The sequence below is a fragment of the Bos grunniens genome, chromosome 6 (genome assembly GCF_055505025.1).
Source record: "Bos grunniens cultivar Pamir isolate PY7600 chromosome 6, Bosgru_T2T1.0, whole genome shotgun sequence".
NCBI classification, from domain to species: domain Eukaryota; kingdom Metazoa; phylum Chordata; class Mammalia; order Artiodactyla; family Bovidae; genus Bos; species Bos grunniens.
In genome coordinates, this window is record NC_141170.1 from 81,960,549 (window position 1) to 81,977,051 (window position 16,503).

The window sequence follows — 16,503 nt, forward strand, 5'->3', positions numbered from 1 at the left end:
ATAAGATACTGAAACATTAATTACTCAACATAGGCTGCCTTTTTACAGAGAAGATATTTAGGTCTACTAATAAAAATATCACATTGAAAAATTTTCATTAAAAAACCACACATTTTTTAGAAATCATAAACAGTATTTGTGATTTTGACAATCTACAGAATAATAATTGAAAAACAGTTTATAATTGCATACTTCTTAGTTTTCACTAGAAATTGAGGTTTTTAAAAAGTTAGAATTCTGGTTAATGTATGTAATTGAGACAACTAAAATTGGTAAGGAAAACATCTTGCATGAAAGGAAAAAAGGTATAAGAAATGAAAATACAATTTGTTGAGGGAAAAGAAAGTAATTTTATCCTAGAGAGAGAGAAAGGAAAAGCATAGGACAAAACCTATCAGTAAAAAGAAAGTTAAAGAAGGTTTGTGGAAATGGAACTCTTAGAAAAGACTTCTGTACGTGGTCCGGACTGTCTTAGATTAAAATAAAGTTTAACTGAGTAAATTTCAATGTTAAAAGTAAGCTGGCATGATTAACATAAATTAGATATGAAATTAAACTGAATCTTTTTAACCAGTGAACCAATAAACACACACTAAATTATACCTAAAATATAGAAAAAGGGTCCAAATTTTCTGGATATTAAAGGGTCCTCTGAGCCCACTAAGAGTCAAGAGAAACGAAAATCTTGCCTAAAACCTTTCTTTTCAGAATGAGAAAGTAGGCTCAAAGACTTACCCAGAAGTCTTTTTTGTGTGGGGAAGTAGAGGCCAGGATCTCACAATTCATTTAAAGACATTTTGCATTTCTGAAAGATATGATCTATGCATATCTCCCCTTCACATACATTCAGTAAGTAACAAGCTAATTTCTTATCAGAGCCTGAGTAAATAAAAATTAATGTGTTTATTCTATTTGTTTTATAAACACTTACAGGTCTTCATTTGAGAAAAACTGGGAACTTTTAAAATTCTAGCCCTTCCAATTGTATTTCTTTCCCATAAGAGACTGAATGCAAATTGGCAACTATGGTCTCTAGAGTCTTTGAAATTTAAGGCATTACTCCTCCTATAGAGATGCATTTGCTAGGTCACAAATCTATGAAACTTAAAAAGTTCAAAGCAACTTCAGTAACACACCTAGTACCCAGATCTTGGTTTCTGATAATAACAGCCTCTAAAACAAGGAACCAGAGTGCCTTGGAAAAATGGTTGATGCAAGGGTCGGGGCATGGAAAATAGAAAAATCAGCCTGGAGCATTTCATGATACCAGAAAGCAAGGAAATGCTTTTTCAAAAGGGAGGATGGGGAGGCGGTACATCAAAAGGGCACAGGGGCCAACCTGAAAGAAGAGCTCCCAGTGGCCAATGGTGGAACCATTTGATCAGCAATTAAATAATGACTGTATTCAATTATAACCTATACAATAAAATAAATATCCATGAGTCTATATTCATACAGTTGAATAAAAAAATGAAGGAACAGCTCTTCCTTATAAAATTCTCATTAATAAAGAGAAGTAATGAGAAACAATCTTTAAATCACTGTTAGAACAACACAGTACCATGTGCATCCAGTTCCACCGATGGACTAAAACTAGTGAATAAGGACTTAAGGAGAAACAGGATATTTGCAAGGCCCAAGTTTCTCTCCCATGATATATATTAAATACAAAGGGAAAAAATGATAACCATCAGGGACCTGACAAACAGCTCTTAACCAAAGTTTACATCAGTTTACATCAGTAATAAGACATCATGTACCCCTGATATGATGCACTGGGATTACTTCTAGTGAAAGTGAAGTTGCTCAGTCCTGTCTGACTCTTTGCCACCCCATGGACAGTAGCCTGCCAGGCTTCTCCATCCATGGGATTTTCCAGGCAAGAATACTGGAGTGGGTTGCCATTTCCTTCTCCAATTTCTTCCTAAAATGCATAACTTCAATCTAATCATGAGAAAATATCCAGTATTAATTGCAAGACATTCTACAAAATAACTGAACAGTATTCATTATAAGTGTCAAGGTCAGGAAAAACAATAGAAGGTTGAAGAGCTGTCATAGTTTGAAGGAAATTAAGGATATACAAAAATCAAATGCAATGTGAGCTCTGAGGCTGGATCCTGAATAGAAAAAAAGATAGTGGAAAGCTGATGAAATCCAAATAAGTTTATAGTTTAAACAGTGGTACTATAGCTACATAAGATGTTATAGGACTCTCTGTACCATTTTCTACAACATTTAAGTAAGTCTAAAAATGATTTCAAAATTAAAAATTAAAAAAAAATAACCCCAATATTTTTCAATGTTTATAATGCTAGTGTAATATTAGACTTAAACTGCCATCTTTGTTCTTTAAAACTTCCTTATCAAGACCGATGCAACCCAGCCACAGCTGTATATATTTGGAAAAGCATTGTTTTATAATGACTAATGCACCAAAGATCTCTTTTTCTAGTTTCTCATATTATAGAGGGAGAGAATAGCAATTTTATTTTTGTTGAAAAATTTAAACCACTTGAATTTACTTCTGGGTAAGGAGTACTTCTAGGAGGCTAGATAGAACACATCTCACTGGGGGAGAGGGCAGGTATATATCTAAGTATGAAATCAGAACACAAGGAATAGCTTGTAGCTCGAGGAAAGAGCTAATCAGCACATACACTATAGCAATGTAATGAGTCACCTGGCCCTAGGTTGCTAGTAATAGCTGGGTATAAAACAACATTGCACATGTCAAATGGATTATACTCATAGCTTAGATTCCAGAGGAAGCAGTGAATGGTCTGGCATGATAATAACAGTACTATTAGATTGAAGAGATAACTGAAATGATACTATTGGGTTTTAACTACAGTTAGCCTACTACTTTAGGTTTCTGAAGTACATATGTTTACTTGGGGTAACTATTAGTATCATATGAGATATTCTAGAAAGACATATAACAGTCTCCCTATGTTATGAAAAGGAGAAATGGATCAGAAAGATTCTAAATCAAAGTAGATGGTTTGCAGAATCCTTTATTGTAGGATCAGGTAAGAATACTAAGAATTCTCAGCATACCTAACACTACTATTCTGGCAATTTCTACTAACTCATATTCTACTTCTGGACTCCTTAAATAAAATCAGACCTCTCTTGCTCAAATTCCTATATTCTTTAGTCCCACGAAGAAACTGGTCCACAAAGATGAAGAGATTTCACGGCACAGTGACTAGACCCAAGTTAGGTAGGTCTGGGCCTCCCTGTTCTCACAGGCTCTTTTCACTGTCCCTGCATGCCTTTACAATGAACTGAGCTGCTCTGTGAACATGGAAAGAAAATGTGAAACAAATGACCAGGCTGTTTAAAAAAAAAAAAAAGAAAGGGTTGGTGATCTTTAATAAAGTACTTTGTCCCAGCAATAAATAACCCTGTACAATTCTCTGCCTCCTCCTCTGTAAGTACGAAACTCCAATACTTCCCTGAAAGGCTTGGTGTGACCAAAAAATGAGAATAAATATAAAAACCACCTGCAGACAGCAAGCATTCACCAGTTAATGGCCATTTCCGTTTATTAATTCTGAAGACCTGCTCATCTTATCTTTGTTGTTGCTGTTCAGTCACAGTCATGTCCAAGTCTTTGTGACCCCATGGGCTGCAACCCACCAGGCTTCCTGGTCCTTCACTGTCTCCAAGAACTTGCTCAAACTCACATTCACTGAATCGATGATGCCATCCAGCCATCTCATCTGTCACCCCCTTCTCCTGCCCTCAATCTTTCCCAGCATCAGGGTCTTTTCCAATGAGTTCGTTCTTCACATCAGGTGGCCAAAGTACTGGAGAAAAATGTGGATGGAAAATATAGCTACTGCTTCAGCTTCTCAAAATTTTTTAAATTTCAATTCTGTTCAGTTGCTCAGTCATGTCTGACTCTTTGTGATCCAATGGACTGTAGCACATCAGTCTTCCTTGTCCATCACCAACTCCCAGAGCTTGCTCAAACTCTTGTCCATCGAGATGGTGATGCCATCCAACCATCTCATCCTCTGTCGTCCCCTTCTCCTGCTGCCTTCAATCTTTCCCAGCATCAGGGTTTTTTTCAGTGAGTCGGTTCTTCACATCAGGTGGCCAAAGAATTGGAACTTCAGCTTCGGCATCAGTCCTTCCAATGAACATGCAGGGTTGATTTCCTTTAGGATTGACTGGTTGGATCTCCTTGCAGTCCAAGGGACTCTCAAGAATCTTCTCCAACACCACAGTTTGAAAGCATCAATTCTTCAGCGCTCATCCTTCTTTATGGTCCAACTCTCATATGGCATTCCAAAATAATATGGGATGGTGGAGGAAAAGTTGTAAAATGAAATACTTTATTTTCCCTTTCTAAGGATCCTGTGGTCCCTGTACCTTTTGCATCCCTTCTTTTCACTCCTCTAGGGTGAAGTCCAGGGCTTCCCTGGTGGCTCAGAGGTTAAAGCGTCTGCCTGGAATGCAGGAGACCCGGGTTCAATCCCTGGGTTGGGAAGATCCCCTGGAGAAGGAAATGGCAACCCACTCCAGTACTCTTGCCTGGAGAATCCCATGGAGGGAGGAACCTGATAGGCTACAGTCCATGGGGTCACAAAGAGTCAGACACAACTGAGTGACTTCACTTCACTTCACTTCACTTCACTTCAGGGTGAAGTCAGGGTGTGGTCAGCGTAGAACTGCCCATGCAGCAGGACCAGAAGAGAAGAGACAGGTCTCCTGTGCAAAACATCTGAAGTTTGGGTACCCCTCAGGCAATCTTTCCTTTTTCCTTGTAAGACACTCAGCTCAAGTGTTTTCAGAGGGAGCTAACAGGGCTTGCTGCTTTCTAGAAACTTTCGTTTTTATGCTTCCAGGTAAGAACTTAAATCCTGTTAAATGACAGAGAACTACCTACTGCTACCTCCATCTAAGCAGTAATTCCCAGCCAACCATTGCTCTAAAGAGTAACAGGCCTTTTCAGCTGCAAAGGGACTGAGCTAGTAATCAGCATTTTCAATGGAGTTTTAAGATTTCATTCTACCCTTCTTGCCAAAAACAAAACTTCTTCACTGGAATTGGGATGTGGGCAGCACTTCTGCTTCACCCACACCCACCCACCTCATTTTAAACAACAGAACACCACTAACTTTCATTGTTACGATTCTCTGAATATTTTACTTATTTCTATAAACAAGCTAAGTATGTGGCTCAAAAATTAGATGTCCACTTTCTAATGGTCTCCTTGTGAAGCAGAACACTGGTTTCCAAAAAACTACAGAGATTAAGGGATTATGGTGAGAAGGAGGAGTGAGTGTTAACTGGTTTTTAGGGGCGAGAATGATGAAAATGTGAAGACTGCAGAGACTGTACACTTTAAATAGGCATGAACTGTATGATATGTGAATTAGATCTCATAAACTAATGTTGGGGGAAAAAAAAACACTATAAAGCCAAATTCATCTAGATACTCCATCATTATTGGTTCACATTCTGAACTCAGAACTGATTTTTTAAAAGGATAAACTTTAGCTTACTGTAGACCTATACGGGCTTCCCTGGTAGCTCAGCTGGTAAAGAATCCACCTGCAATGCAGGAGACCCTGGTTGATTCCTGGGTCGGAATAGGGTTCCCAGAGAAGGGATAGGTTACCCACTCCGGTATTCTTGGGCTTCTCTGGTGGTTCAGACGGTAAAGAATCCAACTGCAAAGAGGGAGACATTGGTTTGATCCTGGGTTGGGAAGACCCCCTGGAGGAGGGCATGGAAACCCACTCAGGTATTCTTGCCTGAAGAATCTCCAAGGACAGAAGAGCCTGGCAGCCTACAGTCCATGAGGTCGCAAAGAGTCAGACACGACTGAGCGACTAAGCACAGCATAGCACAGACCTATATACCCTGTATCAAGGATGATCATTCAGGTTCTTTAAGTTTCACTAAAAGACCCTCAACCTTAACCTCTAACCCCAGTAAGCAACATAGAATAAAACTTCTCACTTGATATAACCTTCAACTGACACCAAACTTCTGTCAGAAATGCCTGAGAGAAACAGTATCTGAAAACATGAGGTCTACCTACCCCTCTATAAAATCCAGATTTATTCCCAAACTATCAAACCACAGCATGTGGGACCATAGAGGCTTAGCATCCTACGAGTGTTTCTCATAATACTTACGGTAAGGAGAATGACAACTACAGCAAGCAGTCCTAGAAAATGCACGACCGCATGTACTATGGGTGGGCACCCAGGAGACTCTTCTAGCGCTATACTTCAGTCTCATCTGCAGCCTTCTGTGATATTAGACATTTCTCTCAGAAGTAGGTGCCAGGAAAAGCTTCTCTAAGGAGCTCATGTATATTTCCCGCCTTTGTCCTCACTGAATTGTGTGACTGATTGGTCCATTTTTATTCTAGCTTCCCAGATAGAACTTTAATTTGCTGTCTACATACATTCAAATGTACTCCCCCACAGTGACTCTTTTCTTGGTGCATTTCTCTTTCCATTTGTAATACTTAGGCTTGCCTCAAAAGCTCATGAACACTTAACACAAATAAATGTAGAAATTGATTTTGGTAAGTGTATTTTAATATCATTTTGATGCAACAGCACCTCAGGGGGCTCTAGCTAAATGTTCAGGGTCCAGAACAAAGATGACCAATGAACATTTGTTACTATAAATCTGTTTTTTTTCCTGAAAGTGGAATGAGCTTTTATATTTCTACCACTGAGTGAGAAAATGAAACAAAGCAACATTATGGGTATTTTTTTTAACTGTTTGCTAGATTTACAATCTAACTTTTTTGGTTATGTATTTTTCTGTATTCTAACTTTAGTAGCATTTTTAACAAGTATTTTTAATAAGCTGGTTAATTTTTTGAAGTTAATCATTGAGCCAACTATCCACAGAAAAATTACAAAAGGCAGCTCAATAATGCTTTAGCACACCAACCAAAGTTGTGGACAAACTTTATGTCCCAGGGAGAAGAAATGGGCATAGAATATATCGGTTAATCCCTTTAAAGGTACCAATATTAACAAGTTTCTCTGCTACCTCCATATTCAATAACTTTTTATCTATCCAATATCATACATTTGGGGAAAGGGAAGAGTTTTACCAACCGGCTAACACACACTGCTGCTGCTGCTGCTAAGTCGCTTCAGTCGTGTCCGACTCTGTGTGACCCCATGCTACCAGACACGAAATCGGTTGCACCAAGGAGCTGTTTTCTGGAGGCGGGGTGGAGGTCCAAATTTAGGGGAGTCTAAATTTTCAGTCTGTTTCATACTCACTTTCAAATAAAACTGAGAGGGAATAATTAAAACCTAGTCATTTCAATTGTACAGTTTTCTATTGCCTACCAAATGCACACACAATAGCCACGGACCTTTTATGCCACGTATTCCAAACGGTTTTCACAACTTACTCACAGTTAGCGGTTCAGTTTTAACCGAGGGCTTCAATCTCAGGAGCTGTTGTGCTCAGAGGCAGAGCACTAACAATCATTTATATAAAACGCTGAGTCAGCTGGACCTTCCAAATATACCCTACGGAAGCATCTCCTACTTAACAATGACATCAGGCATCCGTACAGTGCTTCCTAAATGGTGAAAAGCTTTTACAAAAACTCTCTGGCTCCTTTCCTCCTTCCAGCGTCTCCCCAGTCCCTATCAGACCGCCGGAAACTCCCTCTAGCGTCTCGCTCGCTCGGGATTCGCCCGGTAACGGCGTGGGATTCAGGACACAACCCGCGCTGGAGGCAAAGCCCGGCCGGGGGCGACTTTCCCCGACCGACGCCCACGACCCCCGGCGGCAGCCCACCCACCGCGCCCACGCGCCCCCCTAGCACCCCGCACTCACCGGCGCAGCGGCTGACCTGGGAAGGCACTGGCCCCGGGTTACCGTCACGTCGGAGAGAGCGGGCGGCGAGCCGGCGGTCGAGGGCCGACGAGCGAGCGCAGGCAGCACCGACTTCAGCCTCACTTCGCAAGCTTTAGACTGCTGACAGGGACAGCGCCCGGCAGCGGCCCCACCCTCACGCCCCTGTTCCCTCAGGGTCGATGCCCGAGGGCCCGTGAAAGGCGTGGCGCTGCCTGCCTGGCTGCGATAAGCGCCCGGCGTCTGGGCTGAGAGCACGCAAGTGTCATTAGAGGACCCAGCCAGGTACTGGACCTGACCGTCACCCGGCCGCCGGGAAGAGGTCAGGGAAATGACTATATCCCTGGGCTTGCGGCGACAACGCTACAAATCCTGCTTCCCGGGCTGGTATGAAATAGACAGTGGGGAGTACCCCTGGAGACCAACCACAAAATGCTACCCGGGGGGATCAATACCTGGTCTGACCTGGGCGGATTTGGCCACTGCCAGTGTCCCACGCCCCTAAATACCCGGGGACCCTGGCACCGAGGTTTTTTCCTGTCACACACATTGTCCACCCCCGGGGCAAGTAGGCGGTCTCTAATGAATGAGCTTCTGAGAAATAAGGTCCCTGCTTCCCAGGGCCAATAAAATCAGGAACTGAATCTAAGGGTGTCCGGAGGGGGAAACAAAACTTTTTGAATGAAAATATTCAATGAATAGTTTAAATATGTTCCTCACAATCCTGTGATACATGCATCTATTCAATACTCCGATCGTGTAGAAAAGCTGTAAGAGTGTGCAGATTCAGGAAAAGAGTACATAACCTCTTCCTAATGCTTTCTCAAGCGGATCATTGCCATCAAATTCTGTTCGAAAATTTAAGATTGAAGCCAGCATTTCATAATTGCATTGCATTATAGAAATGAGTCGTTTTAAGTTCTAAGTTAACATTTTACTTTGGGCTAAGCTTCACAGGTGGCTCAGTGGTAAAGAATTTGCCTGCTGCTGCTGCTGCTCTTAGTAGTAAAGAATCCACCTGCAAGCAGGAGGCACAGGTTTGATCCCTGGGTCAGAAAGAGCCCCTGGTGAAGGAAATAGCAACCCACTCAGTCTTCTTGCTGGAGAATCCCATGGACAGAGGAGCCTGGCTGGCTATAGTCCATGGAGTCAGAAAGAGTCAGACACGACTTAGTAACTGAACAAAACCAACTATTTTCAAATGCCCTGTTTTCTCATTTAGTGTTTGGGTATTTTAGGTAATAGAATATTAGGGAGGGAGGAACCTAAAGACTACCTTCCTAATTTTAAGATGACCCACCTGGTCCAAATGAGGCCATCTTGCACAAGGTCAAAAGTTAGGAGGATAAATGGGTGACTCAGTTTCTCAGACCACTGCCCTCTGCTCACCCTCTTTGAACAGAATAACTGCCCAGTATTTATAGTGCCTGGTTATTGGGACAACTACTGAATGTGTTCTCTTTTTTCTTTGACCCCACAGTACCCACTGTTTCAGCCAATGAAGATCTTAGCTCCGGGCAGGGATCAAACCAATGCTTCCTGCAGTGGGAGCACGGAGTCTTAACCACTAAACAATTAGGGAAGTCCCTAGATGTGTTCTTAATCTAACACTTTTTCATTTCCATGTAACTAAGCTTTTTGTCCCTCTCTTATGACATATCAAGAAATAGATGAAAGTCATCTATACCCACCAGCCACATACCATCTGCTTTTAGTCTCTTTCTCTGCATACATATTTTCTTAAAAAACAAAAATGGGCTTGTATACAGAGTACGGGGATGGACATCATTATCTCTGGAGTCAGATAGTCTGTGTCTGAATTCTGGCTCTCTCAAACCCTGGAGACCTGAACTAGTTCCTTAGCCTTTAAGTAGTTATCGGTAATCAGGGGAAAGGGTCTCTCAGGATAGTTACATTAAATGAGACAATGTGTATAAAGCACTGATAATGTATGTAATGTCATTAGATAGCACTTAATAGATGCTGGGGCTTCCTAGGTAGCTCAGTGATAAAGAATCTGCTGGCCAATGCAGGAGTCCATCCTAAAGGAAATCAGTCCTGAGTGTCCATTGGAAGGACTGATGTTGAAGCTGAAACTCCAATACTTCGGCCACCTAATACGAAGAGCTGACTCGTTTGAAAAGACCCTGTTGCTGGGAAAGATTGAAGGAGGGAGGAGAAGGGGACGACAGAGGATGGGATGGTTGGATGGCATCACCAACTCAATGGACATGAGTTTGAGTAAACTCCGGGAGTTGGTGATGGACAGGGAGGCCTGGAGTGCTGCAGTCCATGGGGTTGCAAAGAGTCGGACACGACTGAGCGACTGAACTGAATGCAGGAGAGGCAAGAGACCAAGGTTCAATCCCTGGTTCAGCAAGCTCCCCTGGAGTAGGAAACAGGAACCCATGCCAGTACTCTTGCCTAGAAAATTCTATGAACAGAGAAGCCTGGTGGGCTTTGTGGAGAGTCAGACACAACTGAGCGTGCACACACACTAGATGGTAGCTATTACTATTAATATTTTGTAAAACTGCTATTTTGCAACATGGTTCCCTGTCATTCAAAATCTTTCTACAACTTTATATTTAATGGGCACATGGTATTCAGTGTTTGTTATGTACTTTAACCAATCTTCCTATTATTCACAAAATATCTTTATAAGCTCTGTCATTACACACACACTCAGGTAAATTCCAGACAGGGAATTGCTGAGGCAAAAGGTATGCTCATTTAAAAGTTTTTAATACATATAGCTAAATTTCCCACAAAAAGTTGGTCCCAGATTCAGTCTCCCAACAATTTAAGAGTGCTTTGTGCTCAGTCCCATTTGCCTCTGCCCTTGAAGTCATAGTCATGTTTTACATGCCTTACAGTCAAATCATAGACTTATCAAAGTCAGGATTTCCCAACTGAAAGCTATGAGGTCAACTGGAGTTCACACCTTTGATACACATATCATTGTTGTTCAGTAGCTAAGCCGTATCTGACTCCTTGCATCCCTATGCAACTACAGCACATCAGGCTTCCCAGTCTTTCACTATCTCCTGGAGTTTGCCCAAACTCATGTCTCAGTCGGTGCTGCCATCCAGCCATCTCATCCTCTGTCTCCCCCTTCTCCTCCTGCCCTCAATCTTTCCCAGCATCAGACTATTGGAAAAACCATAGCTTTGACTATATGGACCTTTGTTCACAAAGTGATATCTCTGCTTTTTAATATGCTGTCTAGGTTTGTCATAGCTTTTCTTCCAAGGAGCACATTTCTTTTAATTTCATGGCTGCAGTCACCATTCACAATGATTTTGGAGCCCAAGAAAATAAAATCTGTCACGGTTTACATTTTTTCCCAATCTATTTGCCACGAAGTGATGGTACTGGATACCATGATCTTAGTTTTTTGAATTTTAAATTTTAAGCCAGCTTTTTCACTCTCCTCTTTCACCTTCATCAAGAGGCTCTTTAATTCCTCTTTGCTTTTGGCCATTAGAGTGGTATCATTGGCGATCTTAAATGAGCACTAGAAGGGCCTAGGTATCACCATGCGTTTCTGTAGGCAGTGCACATAGGCATAGCTAGATGTTTCAGAAAAAATGCCTTCAGGAAGGAAGCCAATGGTCTTATTCATAAAATCACTTGAGCCACCCTTTTGAAAACTCTAAAAATAACTGGAAGATTTTGCAGTGGGGGCAGGGAGGGAGCCTAATACTCCTTTCCAATCGTCACACCAGTGAAGGGTGTTTGCTTGTATGGCTTTCACAGGGGTATCAGTGCTTGATGGAATGTCAGCAACAGATGAGTTGATATCAACTTAATGTTGATAAATGTAATGTTGATAAACTTTATTAATAAAGTTAATAAATTAACTTAATGTTGACAAAGTATAAAGGGTATGATTTATTATACAGAATGGCAAGAAAGTAAAAATCAAAAACAAAGTCTTCTCATTAAAGGAACAAGCTTCCTGGGCCTATAATGCCATCAATCAGGCAACCCTATTATCAAAGCTCTTATATGGACCTATTAGAAGCTCTCTTCATCCTTCTCATAGAATTCTTAATATCCTCCAAACCTCTCCCAGCCCCCTTGAGCTCTCTCTGTCTGCTTGCCTGGCTACCAATTGCAAGGAAGTGATAAGGACTTGGCCCATTCCTTATGTGTTCTCTAAGTGGTGAACACAATTCCCCCTTAGCAAATTCAGGTGTCAGCTCAGTTCAGTCGCTCAGTCCTGTCCGACTCTTAATTACCCCATGGACTGCAACATACCAGGCCTCCCTGTCTACCACCAACTCCTGGAATTTACTCAAATTCATATCCATTGAGTCAGTGATGCCATCCAACCATATCATCCTCTGTCATCCCCTTCTCCTCCCACCTTCAATCTTTCCCAGCATCAGGGTCTTCTCAAATGAGTCAGTTCTTCACATCAGGTAGCCAAGGTATTGGAGTTTCAGCTTCAACATCAGTCCTTCCAATGAACATTCAGGACTGATTTCCTTTAGGATGGACTGGTTGGATCTCCTTGAAGTCCAAGGGACTCTCAAGAGTCTTCTCCAACACCACAGTTCAAAAGCATCAATTCTTAAGCACTCAGCTTTCTATAAAGAAAATAACTCTCACATCTATACATGACTACTGGAAAATAGACGGATCTTTGTTGGCAAAGTGATGTCTCTGCTTTTTTTTTTTTTTCTTGCAAAGCCCTGGGGCCTGGCTGTCTTTAATGATGTTTGTGAGCCTTCATGAAGAAAAAAATGCAGCCCATATCGCAAATTCTAACAACCAGTAGCAGCACACAGATAATCTAAGTTTTATTATGAATTTAAAAATCTAAACATTTCAAGAGGACTGTGAAGCCTGCCCACAGAGCCGCCCTGCTGCATTTCCAACTCTCCATATCCATACCTCACTGCACACGCCCCAGTGACGCACAACCCGCAGCATAGCGAGTGTCCTTTATTTGTACTACTGGTAGAAAACTGGGTTTTAGATTTCAAAATCTGTATTACAAAATTACAAGCAGCAGTTTTGAGCATTTCAACAATGTTGATGAACTCTACTTTGCTGACACAAGGCAGGACCTGTCCGAGGTGGACTGTTACACGTCCTGAGGTGCTGAGGCCGCCCTGCTCAGGACCCATTTGCAACGGTGTCTTCTTCCATCTCCTCTTCACCATCATCAGTGGGGCCTGCTCTGCGTTCTCTGCCAGGTGTCTGACCGGACTGCAGCAAGCCCTTCAGCCGCTCCACTTCAGCCAAAGTTGACGCATTTGCTATAGCATTCTTGATGGCTTCCACGTCCCCTGGGGATGGCCCACCTTTCTTTTTGTCAGTCGGCAAACCAGCACCTGGATTGAAAGTTTTGCTCCTGGCAATATCCTTTGCAAGTTGTGCACCCCGTTTGCCCTTGAACATTTTCTCTGCTTCCTGACGCTCTTTTAGTTTCACTTTTTGGAAATCCAGTACTCTGACTTGTGGAACTTTATAAATCACATAGAGTCTATAATGCTTCTTATTGGTTACAGGGTTCCTTAGAATACTCAGATAAATCAGTGACTTGAGAGATGCCAGAGGGTCCAGATCACCCAGTTCCACAAGACTGTTATTGGTGAGAATGAGTTCTGTCAGACAAGGCAGAGCCTGATCAAGCCCCTCACCTATACGGCATATTCTATTGTTGTTCACTAATAATGTTTTTAGTCTTCTCAACAAAGGAAAACCATCCAGTTTCCTGATTTCATTGTTGGAAAAATCAATGGCATCAAATTGGTCTAAGGTGGCACCGAGATTTTCAATGACAGGAATTTTATACCCCCGCAGGTCCAGCTCTCGGTCCCGCACCGCGTTAGTGTGCTGCGCCGCCTGCTCGATCAGCTCCGCAGTCAGCTTCACCATCCTGCAGCCTCCTGCCCGCCGCTCCTCCTGCTTATGTCTCTGCTTTTTAATACACAGTCTAGGTTGGTCATAATATTTCTTCCAAGGAGTAAGCATCTTTTAATTTCATGGCTGCAGTCACCATCTGCAGTAATTTTGGAGCCCACAAAAAATAAAGTCTGCCGCTGTTTCCACTGTTTCCCCATCTATTAGCCATGAAGTGATGGGACTGGATGCCATGATCTTAATTTTCTGAATGCTGAGCTTTAAGCCATCTTTTTCACTCTCCTCCTTCACTTTCATTAAGAGGCTCTTTAGTTCTTCACTTTCTGCCATAAGGGTGGTGTCATCTGCATATCTGAGGTTATTGATATTTCTCCCAGCAATCCTGATTTCAGCTTGTGCTTCATCCAGCCCAGCATTTCTCATGATGTACTCTGCATATAAGTTAAATAAGCAGGGTGACAATATACAGTCTTGACATACTCCTTTTCCTATTTGGAACCAGTCTGTTGTTCCATGTCCAGTTCTAACTGTTGCTTCCTGACCTGCATACAGATTTCTCAAGAGGCAGGTCAGGTGGTCTGGTATTCCCATCTCTTTCAGAATTTTCCACAGTTTATTGTGATCCACACAGTCAAAGGCTTTGGCATAGTCAATAAAGCAGATGTTTTTCTCAGAGAAGGCAATGGCAACCCACTCCAGTATTCTTGCCTGGAAAATCCCAGGGACAGAGGAGCCTGGCAGGCTGCAGTCCATGGGATCGCGAAGAGTCGGACACAACTGAGCGACTTCACTTTCACTTTTCACTTTCATGCATTGGAGAAGGAAATGGCAACCCACTCCAGTGTTCTCACCTGGAGAATCCCAGGGATGGCGGAGCCTGGTGGGCTGCCGTCTATGGGGTTGCACAGAGTCGGACACGATTGAAGCGACTTAGCAGCAGCAGCAGCAGCAGCAGCAGTTTTTCTGGAACTCTCTTGCTTTTTCGATGATCCAATGGATGTTGGGCAATTTGATCTCTGGTTTCTCTGCCTTTTCTAAAACTAGCTTGAACATCTGGAAGTTCACAGTTGACGTACTGTTGAAGCCTGGCTTGGAGAATTTTGAGCATTACTTTACTAGCGTGTGAGATGTCAGGTGTCAGGCAGGGCTTATTATAGCCCTGGGGGCATTTGGGAATATAATATCTGTATTGGCTTCCAGTATATTTATTTTCACTACTACTTAAGTTGAAGCAAATAAAAACCAGTGCAAGAGGCTGTATGCACCATGACCCCCACCATGGCTCTGCTTATCAGCTACCAGGGGCCTTCGATCAATTCAGTGAGAGAACAGTTAGTCTCTAAATAGAAACAGGGTATAAACAACACTTTCCAAAAGTCTCACTATAAAAGAAAGGTGAGAGAAAGCAGTATATCTAAAGCCTATCTTGGGGCTCTGAGAAAATATTTCTTGTTTGGTTTAAATTAGGCCAGAATAGGTGTACATGCCAAGAAGACAAGCCATAAAGAGGAAAAGGTGGTTAATCAGGTAACTTAGAAAACAGAATGGATCTAGAATTCAGAGGAATTAGAAAAGAAAAGCAAATATTATATATTTTTTAAGTTGTGACCAAAGGGAAGGGAGTCAAGATGTGTAGATAAATGTTTTAATTAGGGAAAAGAGAGAAAATTGAAAGAAATATCTTTGCTTCTTTCCCTAAACGCCTACTTGTCTTTCTTAAAAGTCCTTTGTTTTCCCATAGAATCCCTTTCTCCCCATCCCACTTTCCCCTATTAAACTGGTCTATAAACCCCAGGACCTTATCTTTTTTCCTTTAATCTGTTGCAATTAACTTTCAGCTCATCCCCCCCCACCACTAGACCTAAATTGTAGACAAAAAGTTTTTCTTCCAAGGGACCTAAAGAGAGATTGCCGAGCACCAAGACCCCTAAGACTGGATTCTATAAATGTGGTGACATCAGAGTTACAAATGGACATGGCTTTCCCAATCACAGAGAAGTAAAGCTAGAGCAGGTTAGAAGGCTGAATAAATTTGAGGATGTGGTTTTGCTAGGTGGGTAAGGCAACAGAAAAATGGAGCAAGAGTTTGAGCAGGTTAAGTGATTCATCACAGAAAAGTGAAGGCAGGAAGACAGAGGTGGTGAGGGGACCTAAATTAGGGTCACTTGGAGGCTGAAGAGCTGAAACCAGAGGGTGAAGTCACTGAATATAATAATATTATATTATTAGCAATAATATTAGCATATAATATAATATTAGCAATCCAGGCTTGACAAGGTCCCATGATTTGAACATGACAGTTGAATTACGGAAATGGAAGAAAGGTATATCTGTCTTCTAGTGCTGAGTAAGAACCTGGCATCGGTTTAGCATCTTAAAGCAATACTCATTTATTATTTCACTGGAGGTCAGGAATCTAGGTGGGCTAGGCTGGGCTCTGCTTAGGCTATCATGCATTCAATCCAGTCGGTCAGCTGGATTCTTATCCGAAGACTTCCATCTGAAGAATCTGCTAAGGACCAATTGTTGGCAGAATCCATTTCTTTGTAGTTTTAGGACTGAGGTCTGTGTTTCCTTGCTGACAGTCAACCATCTTCTTCAGGCTGCCCACATTCCTTCTCATGTGACTCCTCATCTCAAAGCACATCCTCAAACTTCTCTCGGATTTTATATCCCTCTTTTTAAAGGGCTTGTGTGATTACATCAGGCCCATCTAGATAATTTCACTATTTTGGGGTGAATTCATTTGGAACTTCAGTCACAACT

General features: G+C 42.0%; 1 protein-coding gene, 1 non-coding gene and 1 pseudogene across 26 annotated transcripts in view; 1 reads left to right on the forward strand and 2 right to left on the reverse strand.

Moving 5' to 3' along the window:
• The window catches only part of ABCG2 (ATP binding cassette subfamily G member 2 (JR blood group)), a 137,774-nt gene that overhangs the window by 63,915 nt on the left and 57,356 nt on the right, over positions 1-16,503 (reverse strand). For 4 of the 25 annotated variants that reach the window (XM_086406389.1, XM_086406398.1, XM_086406371.1 and 1 more), the window contains exon 1: positions 7,843-7,982. The exons of 14 other annotated variants lie outside the window; for them this stretch is intronic. The gene's annotated coding sequence lies outside the window, so the exon portion shown is untranslated. Of the gene's footprint in view, positions 1-7,369; positions 7,463-7,842; positions 7,983-16,503 lie in introns of those variants that run through there. 7 more of the 25 variants (XM_086406373.1, XM_086406393.1, XM_086406387.1 and 4 more) reach the window with 4 other exon arrangements.
• Positions 4,430-4,501, forward strand: TRNAS-GGA (transfer RNA serine (anticodon GGA)). Its single transcript has one exon. It is a non-coding gene; the product is annotated as a tRNA-Ser (tRNA).
• On the reverse strand, positions 12,796-13,798 carry LOC147370941 (U2 small nuclear ribonucleoprotein A' pseudogene; annotated as a pseudogene).